General features: G+C 55.1%; 1 protein-coding gene across 2 annotated transcripts in view; it reads left to right on the forward strand.

Annotated features, from left to right (window-relative positions):
• Positions 1-1140: 1140 nt before the first annotated feature.
• LOC125623894 (claudin-4-like) overlaps positions 1141-13427 on the forward strand; it is a 35124-nt gene continuing 22837 nt past the window's right edge. Inside the window, exons 1-2 of one of the 2 annotated variants that reach the window (XM_075120763.1) lie at positions 1142-1386; positions 5242-5322. The gene's annotated coding sequence lies outside the window, so the exon portion shown is untranslated. Of the gene's footprint in view, positions 1387-5241; positions 5323-13427 lie in introns of both variants that reach the window. The other variant, XM_075120764.1, reaches the window with a different exon arrangement.

Genomic DNA, 13427 nt, shown 5'->3' on the forward strand with positions numbered 1-13427 from the left:
CACTGAAATAAATTGCGACGGGAGGTTGTGGAATCTCCATCATTGGAGGTTTTTAAGAACAGGTTAGACAAACACCTGTCAGGGATGGTCTAGAAATAATATTTAGTCCTGCCATGAGTTCAGGGGACTTGACTAGATGACTTCTCAAGGTCCCTTCCAGTCCTATGATTCTATATATTGTAACTGCAGAGTCATTTATCTGTCAATATAGTTATTAAAATGAGAAGAAGAAAAGTGAATGATTTTATGGTTTCACAGTAGTGAGGGTAAGTGGAGTCCTGCATGCGCAGCCAGGGAGTGACGTGTTTTGTGGGCATTAAAGATTGTCTTTTCAACCCGCAATTCTTAAATGCACACACTGGCAGAAGACTACAGGGGAGCTAAGGAGTCAAAAGACAGACTAAAAAGCATGATTTGGGGGCCCCGAGTCACGTTTTTTGGTGTCTTGAGGCTGACAGCCATGTGCCCATGTACCCCAGAAGGGCTGCAGGGGAAAGGTGGCTCAGGCCACCTGGATGAAATTTTTTCTGACAGAGAATCCCAGACAGGTAGAGCCGGAAGGGATCCTGAGACATGCCTGGCAGCTATTTGCCTTCTTAAAAACCTCCAGTGGGTAGGATTCCAGGACCCAGCTTGGAAGTCTGTTCCAGAGCTTGACTGGGGGGGAGGGGAGTGTAGTGGGAGATTGCGGGGAGCAGGGGTTAGTGTTGCCAATTTTGATTGGATGTATTCCTGGGGGTTCATCGCATGACTCCTGTCAACTCCCGGACAATCCTGGTGGGTTGGCAACCTTAGCACGTGGATACTGGGAGCCCGGCGCTGGGGGATGCAGGGAGCGGGGGAATGGCTGGAGCCTGGCCGAACTCTCCAGGGCCTTGCGGGGAGGCTTGAGGCTGCCTGGCCCAGCCGAGATCCCGGTGGGACTTCCCCGCAGCGCCACAGAACCTGCCGGGAAGGAAGCGGCTGCTCTCGGGTGCGGGTGTCCCGATGGCGGGACCTGTGTCCCCGTGAGTCAGGAGCGAGTATCGGCTCCGCAACCGAGAGCCCGGCCCGCGTCACACACACGCCCCCCCGCCCTGCCCGCACCCCCCCGCTGCTGCCCCCAGTCCCCGCCCGGCGCCCGCATCCCCGGCGCCGCGGCCCCCCACCGCCCGGCCAGTTCCCGCATCGCCGGTCAGCCCCGCTCACACCGGGCCGGGGCCCGGTCGGGGTCGATCTGGTCCGGGGTCCCCGCTGGCGCCCCTGCCCGCTCCTCCCCGCCTCTCCTGGGCGCCCAATCCCGGCCGCGGAGGCCGCTCCCCTCCCAGCCGCACCTGCAGCCGGGAGCCCCTAAGCCCGCAGCCGCCGCACGGAGCGCTCGGCCGCTAGCCGCGGACCCAGGTCCCGGTGAGTGACCGGAGCGCGACCTGCCCCGGGGGGCTACCAGCGCCTGCCCTGGGGCTCCCGGACTGGCTGGCTGGGGTGCCCGTCTGGGACCTCGGTGCCCCATGGGGGGCTAGGGGGGGGCTGGCTGTCCCGACTGGGACCTCGGTGCCCCATGGGGGGCTAGGGAGAGGCTGGCTGTCCCGACTGGGACCTCGGTGCCCCATGGGGGGCTAGGGAGGGGCTGGCTGTCCCGACTGGGACCTCGGTGCCCCATGGGGGGCTAGGGAGGGGCTGCCTGTCCCGACTGGGACCTCGGTGCCCCATGGGGGGCTAGGGAGGGGCTGCCTGTCCCGACTGGGACCTCGGTGCCCCGTGGGGGGCTAGGGAGGGGCTGGCTGTCCCGACTGGGACCTCGGTGCCCCGTGGGGGGCTAGGGAGGGGCTGGCTGTCCCGACTGGGACCTCGGTGCCCCGTGGGGGGCTAGGGAGGGGCTGGCTGTCCCGACTGGGACCTCGGTGCCCCGTGGGGGGCTAGGGAGGGGCTGGCTGTCCCGACTGGGACCTCGGTGCCCCGTGGGGGGCTAGGGAGGGGCTGGCTGTCCCGACTGGGACCTCGGTGCCCCGTGGGGGGCTAGGGAGGGGCTGGCTGTCCCGACTGGGACCTCGGTGCCCCGTGGGGGGCTAGGGAGGGGCTGGCTGTCCCGACTGGGACCTCGGTGCCCCGTGGGAGGCTAGAGAGGGGCTGCCTGTCCCGACTGGGACCTCGGTGCCCCGTGGGGGGCTAGGGAGGGGCTGGCTGTCCCGACTGGGACCTCGGTGCCCCGTGGGGGGCTAGGGAGGGGCTGCCTGTCCCGACTGGGACTCCCCCTCACATTGCTGTTGCAGTCCCCTGTCCCCAAACTCCTGAATTGCTCTTGGCTCCGTCCTGTTTGGGGTTGTGTTGCTTAGCTGCACGGCTGGCCCCGTCACCGGCAGGCCTGGGCGAGCGGGGAGACAGCTTATTTTCTGGCTGTTGTTACCTGCAGTTGACCAATAGTATTTATCTGGTGCTATCCCTTGGAGCCCCTCTGCCCAGGGCCCTGTGATGGGCAGTGGGAAGCTGTGTCAAACCCATCCATGGGAAGGACAGAGAAGCCTAAAAGTCACTGGGCAAGATGTTCAAAATGGATGTCTACACGCAGGCATCTTTGTCTCTGCATCGCCCCCCGATACACTTGGTCAGACCCAGTTCTGCTCCAAGACTGTCCCTTGACGTGAGTGGGAATTGCACCAGTTCCTTGAACTCACTTTAATTTCCTCTGTCTCTAGGATTTTATACTGTGCACATTGTCATGGGACCTGAGTGCCTGGGACTGAGGATAGGGATCATCCCCACAGGGGAGGTGGGAAGGCAAATTCATGCATGTCTGGAAAGCACCCAGAGATCCTGGGATGGAAGGTGTTGGCATTAATTCATTAGTATAATTGTTATATGCGGAAAGAGGGACATCAAGTCAGTTAGGGCCTGAAGGGAAAGGAGGAGAATGAGATAATGGAGGCAGAGAGCTCGATTCACAAAGGGGTTTAGGCACGTAACTGCCACTTTGGGCACCGAAGTCCAAAATTCAGATCCTCAAACAGCTGCCACCTGATCTGCAGGTGTCTAGGCCTCCCCAGTACAGCCCCTTACATCTCTGCCAGAGGCTGCCTGCTCGGCATCTAGATCCTCAAGCCAGGCATCCCCCTGCTTATCATGCCTGCCAGGCCCAATCCCGCAGGCATGCCCAGGGGCTGCCTGCCAGGCCCCATGTGAAACAGCAAAGGAGGAGATGGTTGTGCCCCCATAGACCCAAGAGGCCTGTGGTTAGAGCATTCACACAGGACATGGGAGAACCCAGTGCAAGTAAACTCAGGGCTCCCCACCCCAAGCCCTGAGCTACAGAATCATGCCCACTCTCTCTTTTTGGTCAGGTGAATATGTCAGTATTTTAAACACAGTGAAACAGCTCCAGCCAGACCGATTAAGAGGTTGCTGTGCCTGGTGGTTCAGGCGCTCCCTGGGGAGACAGGCGAGCTGCTCCCAATCAGGCTGTGTGGGGATTTGAACTTGAGTCTCCTGTATTCTGGGTAAATGTTGTGGCACGGAACGAGGGGAAGGGGGAATGCTGCCTCCTTAGTTTTTCCTGAAAAAAGGCTGACCTGGTTCAGGCGCTAGACTCACAGCTGCCTAACTCCCCGCGAGGGCTGGAGTGCTGGCTCACTTAGGCAGCTCCTCACTCAGCTTTTGTGAATCCCTTTCTTAGTGGCTCACTTTCCCGTGCAGTGTATAGCAAGCCTGGGTGCCTACCTCGGGTCTTTGAATTCCAGTGGGTGCAGGGTGCCTAGACATTAAGTGCTGCAATGCGGAGCAGAGTCTCCTTGTGAATCTAGCCCAAATTCTCCAAGGAGCCCTTTGGGAGCTGCCACCACGAATATGGCTGAGAGGGAAGGCCTACCTTCCTGACTCCCCATGTGCCATGGGGAGGAGTAGGCTGGGCCCGGCTTCACGTTAGCGGGAGGTTATGCAACAACAGCACCCTGGGATGGGCTGGATACAGTGGTTAGAGGAAGGTCAGAACAGTCAGATTATAGTCACCTCCTGGGGTGGGGTCTGTTCCCCTGCCCCCTCCCAGTCCCCCAGAGGGCAAAGCACTGGGATAAACAGCCTGGGAAGAATCTGCTCCCGACTTCACATGGTCCCAGGCAACAGGGGCTCAGGAGCCACGAATCACAATGTTTGCGAGCAGCGGGGCCGTGCCACATGACTCCCATCCCACGGGAGCTGCACCATGGCAAGGCTTGAGAAGGGCTATGCTCCTGTCACTGAGGTGTAAAGGGGGAGGAAGTAGGTCTGGGGATCGGAGCCTCTTCCCCCCTGAGCTGCCAGAGTGGTTTCCCCCTAACTATGGGCCCCTCAGTCTGACATCGAGCCCAGGCAAAATAATGGCTTGACTGATACAGGACTTGGTTCACAGAGAATTAAAGGAGGGTAATATAGTTCATGTCTATCAGCACAGGCTTATGGAAAATAGGTCGTGTCAGACTAATCTGATATCTTCTCTTGATGAGATTACAAGTTTGGTTGATAAAGGGAATAGTGTTGATGTAATAGACTGAGACTTCTGTACGGCATTTGACACGGTACAGCATGCCATTTTGAGTATTAAATTAGAAGAATATAAAATTAACATGACACACATTAAATAGATTAAAAGCTGCCTAACTGTTGGTTGAAAAAAGTAATTGTAAATGGGGAATCACCATTGAGCAGGTGTGTTTCTAGTGGGGTTCCACAGGGAACCTTGGTCTTGTGCTATTTAAGATTTTCATCAATGACCTGGAAGAGAACAGAAAGTCATCATTGCTAAAGTTTGCAGATGACACAACTGGGGGAGTGGTCAATAATGAAGAGGTCAGTGATACAGAGAGATCTGGATCTGTTGGTAAACTGGATGCAAGCAAACAATATGTGTTTTAATACAGCCCAGTGTAAAGTTATCCATGGAGGAACAAAGAATGCAGATCATACCTACAGGATGGGGGCTGTATTGTGGGAGCAGCGATTCTGAAAAGCATGTGGGGGTCGTGGTGACAATCTGCTGAACATGAGCTCTCAGTGTGATGCTGTGGCCAAAAGGGCTAAGGCAGGGGAATCTTGATTAGGAGTCGAGAGGTTATTTTACTTCTGTATCTGGCAGTGGTGCTGTTGGATCTTGTGTCCAGTGCTGTTCCCCCCTATGCAGGAAGAATGTTGATACATTGGAAAGGGTCCAGGGAAGAGCCACAAGAATTATTAAAGGATTGGAAAACGTGCCTCTGGGCAGGGGCTGTAAACACTTCCTGTCTGATTGTGTTTCAGGAGGTGGCCTGCTAGATCCTCTCTCATCCAGAACAGACGCTCTGTTGTTGGGTATTTCATGAGGCCCTTCTTCAACAGCAGGTAAATGAGCTCTTAGCATGAATGGCAGCTCCTGTCTTGGCTAGGAGAGCAGGAGGGGTAGGATACAAAGAACAACAGACTCCCTGTCTGCCATCTTGCACTAGGGTGTGTGTATGTGAGTCGGGGCCCCTCCCCGGAGCCCTGAAACTTGTGCTGTGCAGCACTAGGAGGCCAGTGCCTGCTTCCCCAGAGGGCCCCTTGAGCTGCCTCTGTAGGGGAAGAAAAGGAGTACTTGTGGCACCTTAGATACTAACCAATTTATTTGAGCATAAGCTTTCGTGAGCTACAGCTCTCTCTAAGGTGCCACAAGTACTCCTTTTCTTTTTGCAAATACAGATTAACACGGCTGTTACTCTGAAAACTGTAGGGGAAGGTTTGCTGTACTGAGAGGGATGTTGGGAAGGAAACTTTCCCTGCTGCTCAGAGCTCGCCTGGGGACCCTGCACAAGGGCCACGCTGCAAAGCAAGGGAGGCCTCTGACTGCTAGATGCGGGACAGTACCGGGGGGTGGGGAGCATGTTTCCATTGCACTAGAATGCTCCAGGCCAGGGGCCCACGCCAACCACAATGGTCCGTGCTAGAGAGCCGATGCGGCTGGAGCACACATGCCAGTGGCCCTCTTCGCTACTGAGAGACAGAGAGTGCGGGCATATGTAATGCACATTGGTGAGAAGGTTTAACTAACCAGTTCCCTCTACTAGGTTTCTCACTGTTCTTTGGATCTGTGTTCCTTAGCTAAAGTACAAGCAGGAGAATTTATATAACTCTTTGAGGCTTATTTGCTTTCAAAGTTGTGTTGGCTAATAAGAAATTACAGAAAGCAGAATACAGATGGTTGGCTGATAATGTTTATGATGTGAAAATGGAATTTAACATGAGAAGTTACAATTATCAAGAGATGATAAATCAGTTAAATGCATTTAAGGTCTTATCACAACCTTGTTACAAAGGTAACGTTGATCCTAGTTCTGTACTAGTCTAGTGCAAGTGATTGTGGTTCCAGCACAGAATTATGGATTCTTAATTACAGCTCCTTATTTACTTCTCGTCAAGATTATATCCCAGTGGAATTATGGAACTGCTCTTGTCAGTTCCACCAAACAATTCTACAGCAGGATGTAGAATTTTAGATAAATTACTTAGTTATCAAAGAATGTCAGTTTTCAGTTCAGAATGACCTTGCCCATGACACAGAGCCATACTTTGCCACTTATACATGCACAAGACTATCATATGCTAAGCCCAAACTGTAATATGCACGGAATAATGTTGAATTTGTTCTAGTTTCTCAGGAATTTCACCAGCGCTGTGGGTTCCTATGCCACTTTAACCAAAGGTTCAAATAGTGGTCAAATAATTTTTATTTATTTTTTTTGTAATCTTTCTTGTTTGTTTCTTTATAAAAAGATGAATTACTCACAGCAATAATGGGAAAATCTTTAGTTTACAAGCCAATTCAAAGTGTCTTCCTCTTTTTGTCTAATTCTCTTGAAAGCTGTGCAATTTCTAGGTTGACCTTTTTAAAACACTCAGGATTTGACAAAATAAATTTTGCTGTAATGAAGCCCAGCTTTCAATTACATCATTATTAGGCTGACCTAGAGTGATGAGTTTCCCTTGTCCTAGCACTCTCAACTGACTTAATGAATCAGCATGACTTGTAAATAACTAAGACTAAACTTGTTAGTGAAATACAAGTACACATACATTTGAGTCATTCAGAGGATTTTAATAAAGGTAAAGACTTTCTGAGAAGCATTTAGCCTAACATGAGGAAGTCATCACATGAATAAAAGTTGTTCGGCTACTTATCAGTTGGAACTGGTATGAATGTGGGTTCTCCAGCTTAGCTTCACTGTTTCAATGACTGGTTCTTGAGTTAGATTAGAGTTCATTCAGGTGAGTCACTCAAGGCGTTATTCTTTTCCTGAATTTTGCAGTGGTCTCCCCAGATAGGACTTTAAAAAACAGAGGGACCACATTCAGAAAGGAACTTATGGCATTGCCACATTGAATCCTTAGGCGTCCCGCTGCCTAGTGGAATTCTGAGCCCTGATTTAAGCGAATGGCTCCATTGTACAGTGCATGGGGAGACCCAGGGATTTAAGACGGGTTCTCAGAAGCCAGCATGCGGAGTGGTGGGCTGCCTAAGAAAGCCGATAGGAAATGCTGAGGACTGGGGCAAGGCTTAGCTCTCAGATTCATAAAGGTACTTAGGTACCTATCTCCCATTGATCCCAGCCTGTCAGGCCAGAGGCCTGTTTTTTATTAGGGTTCCCAGGCTGGCAGTCCCCACTTTGCCTGATTTTGAGCAAGGACATGAATTCAGCTCTCCCAGGTGAGTGCCCAAACTGCCAGGCTCTTGGCTAGTCTGGCATGTGTCTCTCTTAATCTGACCTGTTGAAGCCGTTCCATTTCGTATAACTATTAAAATATTCATTGGGTCAGAGTGAGTGTGTAAGTGAGTGACTCTGTTGCCCAGTGGTTAGCGAACTCACATGGCATGTGGGAGAGTCAGGTTCAAGTCTCTGCTCCAAATCAGGAAGAGGAAGGATTCAAACGGGGTGTGCCCTAAATTGTTGGGCTACTGGCTGTCCTGGGTGTGGGTGCACATATGTGAGCCTGAAGAATGCCCAGCTTGCCTGCCCCTGACTGTTTTGTGCAGGACCTGATCCTGTAGGCATGGTCTGAGAACACCTACCGGATCAGGTCCTGCTGTGGAGACGGGTGGGGAATGTCTCATCTGAGCGTCCAGTTGATGTGTCATTGAGCAAGGGCTCAAAGCAGCTTGTTAGCTGTGGGGTGGCATCAGGATTTAGGCATCTTTGCCCATGCTTACCAGCAGAAAGTGAGGTGCTTGTGGGGTTAGGCCAGGGGTCTCAAACTCAAATGACCATGAGGGCCACATGAGGACTAGTACATTGGCCTGAGGGCTGCACCACTGACCACCCCCCACCCACTGCCCTGGCCCCGCCCCCACTCCACCCCTTCTGTGAGGCCCCGCCTCTTCCCACCCCTTCCCCCATTCCAACCCCTTCTCTGAAAGTGCTTTCATTCATGCTTCTGGGGAAAGTTTGAAATGTCAAACCAGAAGCTGAGTTTTGTCCCCTCTCCTCATTCTCCTTTATGGCTTCTTGCAACTTTGTCTCTGGATAATTCCTGTTTCTTTGTGCAAAATATCTTGTGCCATATCAGTTTGTATAGTACATGTTGGGCCATCTGCTGAATTCCCACTGGCTCATCTCCAGTCAGTAACCCGCTTCTGCAAGTTACCTTCCGTGGGCCCCTCTGTGGTGAGCTCCTTTGGCCAACTCTTCATTACTCCAACCTTCTTCCGCAAGTTACCTTCTGTGGGCCCCTTTGTGGTAAAGTTCTTTGGCCAGCTCTGTGCAACTCCATGTTCTTTTCATTAGCACTCTTTGCTGTCTGCAGACACGTCCATTTTGAAGTCAGTCTTTCTGGAAAGTCTCCTCACACTCCTGGATGGCTCTATCCTGCAGCAATGTCAAATCATTTGACTCATTTGCTTGGTCATCACCAACAGAAGAGAGCAATTAATGAAATAGCACAAAACAGTTGTTTGCATCTCTGTACCAGTCCTGGATTATTCCCTGAAACTCGGTAATAAGGTTAATAGGAGCACCATATGCAACGGGCTCTCGGTGCAGCTGCCAGTCATACAGCTGGTCAGGACTTTTGGCCTGGCACCGTTTTGGTTGGTGCACTGTGGGCTTCAGCATGACACAGGGCTGCGTCAGCTCTTTTAATGCAAAATCAATACCTTATGAGATGTAGTTATGTTAAAAATGAGTTCTCTTTCTTGTAGATGGCTGGTGTGTGGGCCAGGGTCTGCACAGGGTTTATGGGGTGCGCTGACAAGTAACCCCCAAATAAAGCAGCTCAGCACGGATCACAGCTTCTTTGCTTGACCCTCCTGCTCCTGGGCCTCTTCCCCAGCCTTGCAGCCCATCTGCTGAGGTGGGGGGAGCCCCAGGAGCCAGCCTGCTTCCTGTAGCTCCCCTTCTCACTCTAAGCCCTTCAGGGCCTAGATCCACACAGGTATTGTGGTGCCTGGTGTCCTGCCACCTAGCGGCCTTCACAGCTGGGAGTTAGGTACCAGGCCTGGATTCCCAAAGGGACGGGGGTGTTGCAATACTCAGCAATTTGGCATGTAGGAGATCACAGGAACAAACCACTGTTACCCGCAAAGCCTGGGTTAGGCACCTAGGCTCCCTCTACAAGGCACGAGGAGCAAGAGGCACCTCAGAATGTGAGTCACCAAAGCCATCACACTGGGTGGGGAGCTGCCAGCGGTAGCCAATGAGAGATGGTGACAAGATGGATGTTTCCTAAGCCCTGCCCCTCCCGTGGAGTTTGGTACCTAAGTCCAAGCTTCAGGGAGGTGCCGATCTCTACTTGTGATCCACAGCGAGGAACTCCTCTGCTGGAGCCTGGTAGCGTAGGTGTCTAAGGGTACATCTAGGCCAGGGGTCGGCAACCTTTCAGAAGTGATGTGCCGCGTCTTCATTTATTCACTTTCATTGAAAGTTTCACGTGCCAGTCATACATTTGGACGTTTTTAGAAGGTCTCTCTCTATAAGTCTATATATTCTATAACTAAACTATTGTCATATGTAAAGTAAACAAGGATTTCAAAATGTTTAAGAAGCTTCAAATGTTTAAGAAGCTTTAAAATTAAATTAAAATGCTGATCTTACGCCGCCTGCCTGCTCAGCCCGCTGCCAGCCTGGCCTTCCGTTCACCTAGGCCGGCAGAGGGCTGAGCGGGGCCTGCAGCTGGGACCCCGGCTGGCAAGGGGCTGGCAGCTGGGACCCCAGACCGGCAGTGGGCTAAGCGGCTCAGCCCGCTGCCACTCAGCCCGCTGCCGGTCTGGGGTTCAGTCCGCTGGCTCCTGCCAGCCAGGGTCCCGGCTGCTGGCCCCGCTCAGCCCGCTGCCGGTCTGGGATCCCAGCCCTGCCCACACAGAGTGGGTACCTACCTTCTCCCAGGTTCTAGCCCATTCTCTTCCTCTCTCTCTGCTCTGAGCTGAGGGTGGGAGTGCACTGAGCACAGGGCTGGGCGTGAAGGAGCAGGCTGGGGGGTGGGGTGCAGGGTCTGGCCAGGAGCTAGAATGAGGGAGGGGGCTCAGGGTTGGGGCAAGAGGTTTGGATGTGGAGTGCTTACCTGGGCAGCTCCCATTTGGTGCGAGGGGTGCAGGTGGGAATGTTGGAAGGTGCAGGAGCTCCTGTTTGGTGCTCAGGGTGGGGGTGGGAATGTGGGGGGTGCAAGAGTCAGGACATGGGGTGTGAGGGGGCTGGGTAGTGTGGGGGGTGCAGGAGTCAGGGCATGGGGCGTGGGGGAGGCTGGGTATGTGTGGGGGGTACTGGAGTCAGGGCTGGGGTGTGTGGCGGGGTGCAGGGGTCAGGGCAGGAGGCTGGGGTGTGTGGCGGGGTGCAGGGGTCAGGGCAGAGGGCTGGGTGTGTGTGAGAGGTGCAGGGCTCAGGGCGGGGGGCTGGGGTGTGCGGGGGGATGTAAGGTACAGGGATCAGGGCAGAGGGCTGGGGTGTGTGGGGGATGCGGGGATCAGGGCAGGGGGTTGGGGTGTGGGGGGGATGTAAGGGTCATGGCAGGGGGCTGGAGGGGATATGCCCTGATTCCACCCCCCTTCCCCCAAGGCCCCGTCCCCACCTCGTCTCCGCCTCCTCCCCGGAGCAGCCAGTGCCCGGTGCTCCGCTTCTCCCTCTCCCGCACAAGGGCCATCAGCTGATCGGGGGCAGGGAGGGAGAGGGGGAGGGGCAGGCACCCAGCGGGGCAGGGGAAGAGGTGGGGGAGGGGGCAGAGGGGGAGGGGCAGGCACCCAGCAGGGCGGGGGAAGAGGCGGGGGAGGGGGGAGAGGGGGAGGGGCAGGCACCTAGCAGGGCGGGGGAAGAGGTGGGGGAGGGGGGAAAGGGGGAGGGGCAGGCACCTAGCAGGGCGGGGGAAGAGGCGGGGGAGAGGGGGAGGGGCAGGCACCTAGCAGGGCGGGGGAAGAGGCGGGGGAGAGGGGGAGGGGCAGGCACCCAGCAGGGCGGAGGAAGAGGCGGGGGAGAGGGGGAGGGGCAGGCACCTAGCAGGGCGGGGGAAGAGGCGGGGGAGGGGCAGGCACCCAGCAGGGCGGGGGAAGAGGCGGGGGAGGGGCAGGCACCCAGCAGGGCGGGGGAAGAGGCGGGGGAGGGGCAGGCACCCAGCAGGGCGGGGGAAGAGGCGGGAGAGGGGGGAGAGGGGGAGGGGCAGGCACCCAGCAGGGCGGGGGAAGAGGCGGGGGAGGGGGGAGAGGGGGAGGGGCAGGCACCCAGCAGGGCGGGGGAAGAGGATGGGGAAGAGGCGGGGGAGGGGGGAGCTTGCCTGCCCTGCAGCAGCAGCCAGCAGGACCAAGCTTCTTCACCCTGCCCCCGCGGGGGGGGATGGAGAAGAGCGGGCCGGGGCGGGCAGGATTTTCAATGGCACGCTGCTGCCTGCCGGGGGCCCGCCTGGGTTCGGCAGCGGGCTGAGCAGGGCCGGTGGCTGGGACCCGGCAGGCAGCAGCGTGCCATTAAACATCGGCTCGCGTGCCGTCTTTGGCTCGTGTGCCATAGGTTGCCGACCCCTGGGCTAGGCTGTAAAAAACACTCGCAGCACCTAGTCTCAAAGGCTGGCTTGGGGTCATGGGGCTTGGGCGAAAAATTGCAGTGGAGACATTCGGACTCAGGCTGGAGCCCGGGCTCCGAGACCCTCCCCCCACACAGGGCGTCAGAACCTGGTCTCCAGCCAGAGCCCGCACGACTCTACTGCTATTTTATAGCGGAGCCCGAGCCCTGCGGGCCCGAGTCAGCTGTGGTCGTACCGTGGGGCTTTTATTGCAGTGGCGACGTTCCCTCGGTCAGTCCTTCCCAGAATGAGTTAGGTGCCTGCCTCGCTCCACAAGAAAGAGCTGGAGGAAGAGCCACCTGCCTGGTAGCTTTTCACCCAGTGGCTAGAGCACTCAGCTGGGATGTGGGAGACCCTGGTTCAAGTCCCGCTCTGCCAGAGGAGAGAGAGGATTTGAACAGCACTCCCAGGAGCGGGTGCTAACCACAGGGCTATGGGCTAGTCTGCTGCTGAAGCTGCTCCAGTTTGGATAAATAATTGAAGAGTCATTTGAGCAGGGGGACTAGACCTGGGCCTTCCACCTCCCAAGGAGGCTCCATGGCCACCAGGCTATAGGCTCAGTCTCCCTCTGGCCCTATGACTGTCCGTATTTATGCAAAGTGGAACAGCTTCCACAGAAAAGATTGAGGGACCCTTCCCCCGCCCCCATCATAACATCCCATAGGTCAGTGATTACAGCACTCTTTTGGGAGGTGGGAGACCCCTAGAATCATGGAATCATAGAATCTCAGGGGTGGAAGGGACCTCAGGAGGTCATCTAGTCCAAACCGCTGCTCAAAGCAGGACCAATCCCCAATTAAATCATCCCAGCCAGGGCTTTGTCAAGCCTGACCTTAAAAACTTCTAAGGAAGGAGATTCTACCACCTCCCTAGGTAACGCATTCCAGTGTTTCACCACCCTCCTATGAAAAATTTTTTCCTAATATCCAACCTAAACCTCCCCCACTGCGACTTGAGACCATTACTCCTTGTCCTGTCCTCTTCTACCACTGAGAATAGTCTAGAGCCATCCTCTCTGGAACCACCTCTCAGGTAGTTGAAAGCAGCTATCAAATCCCCCCTCATTCTTCTCTTCTGCAGACTAAACAATCCCAGTTCCCTCAGCCTCTCCTCATAACTCATGTGTTCCAGACCCCTAATCATTTTTGTTGCCCTTCGCTGGACTCTCTCCAATTTTTCCACATCCTTCTTGTAGTGTGGGGCCCAAAACTGGACACAGTACTCCAGATGAGGCCTCACCAATGTCGAATAGAGGGGGACGATCACATCCCTCGATCTGCTCGCTGTGCCCCTACTTATACATCCCAAAATGCCATTGGCCTTCTTGGCAACAAGGGCACACTGCTGACTCATATCCAGCTTCTCGTCCACTGTCACCCCTAGGTCCTTTTCCGCAGAACTGCTGCCTAGTCATTCGGTCCCTAGTCTGTAGCGGTGCA

Source organism: Caretta caretta, chromosome 17 (genome assembly GCF_965140235.1).
Source record: "Caretta caretta isolate rCarCar2 chromosome 17, rCarCar1.hap1, whole genome shotgun sequence".
In the NCBI taxonomy this organism is placed as follows: Eukaryota; Metazoa; Chordata; order Testudines; family Cheloniidae; genus Caretta; species Caretta caretta.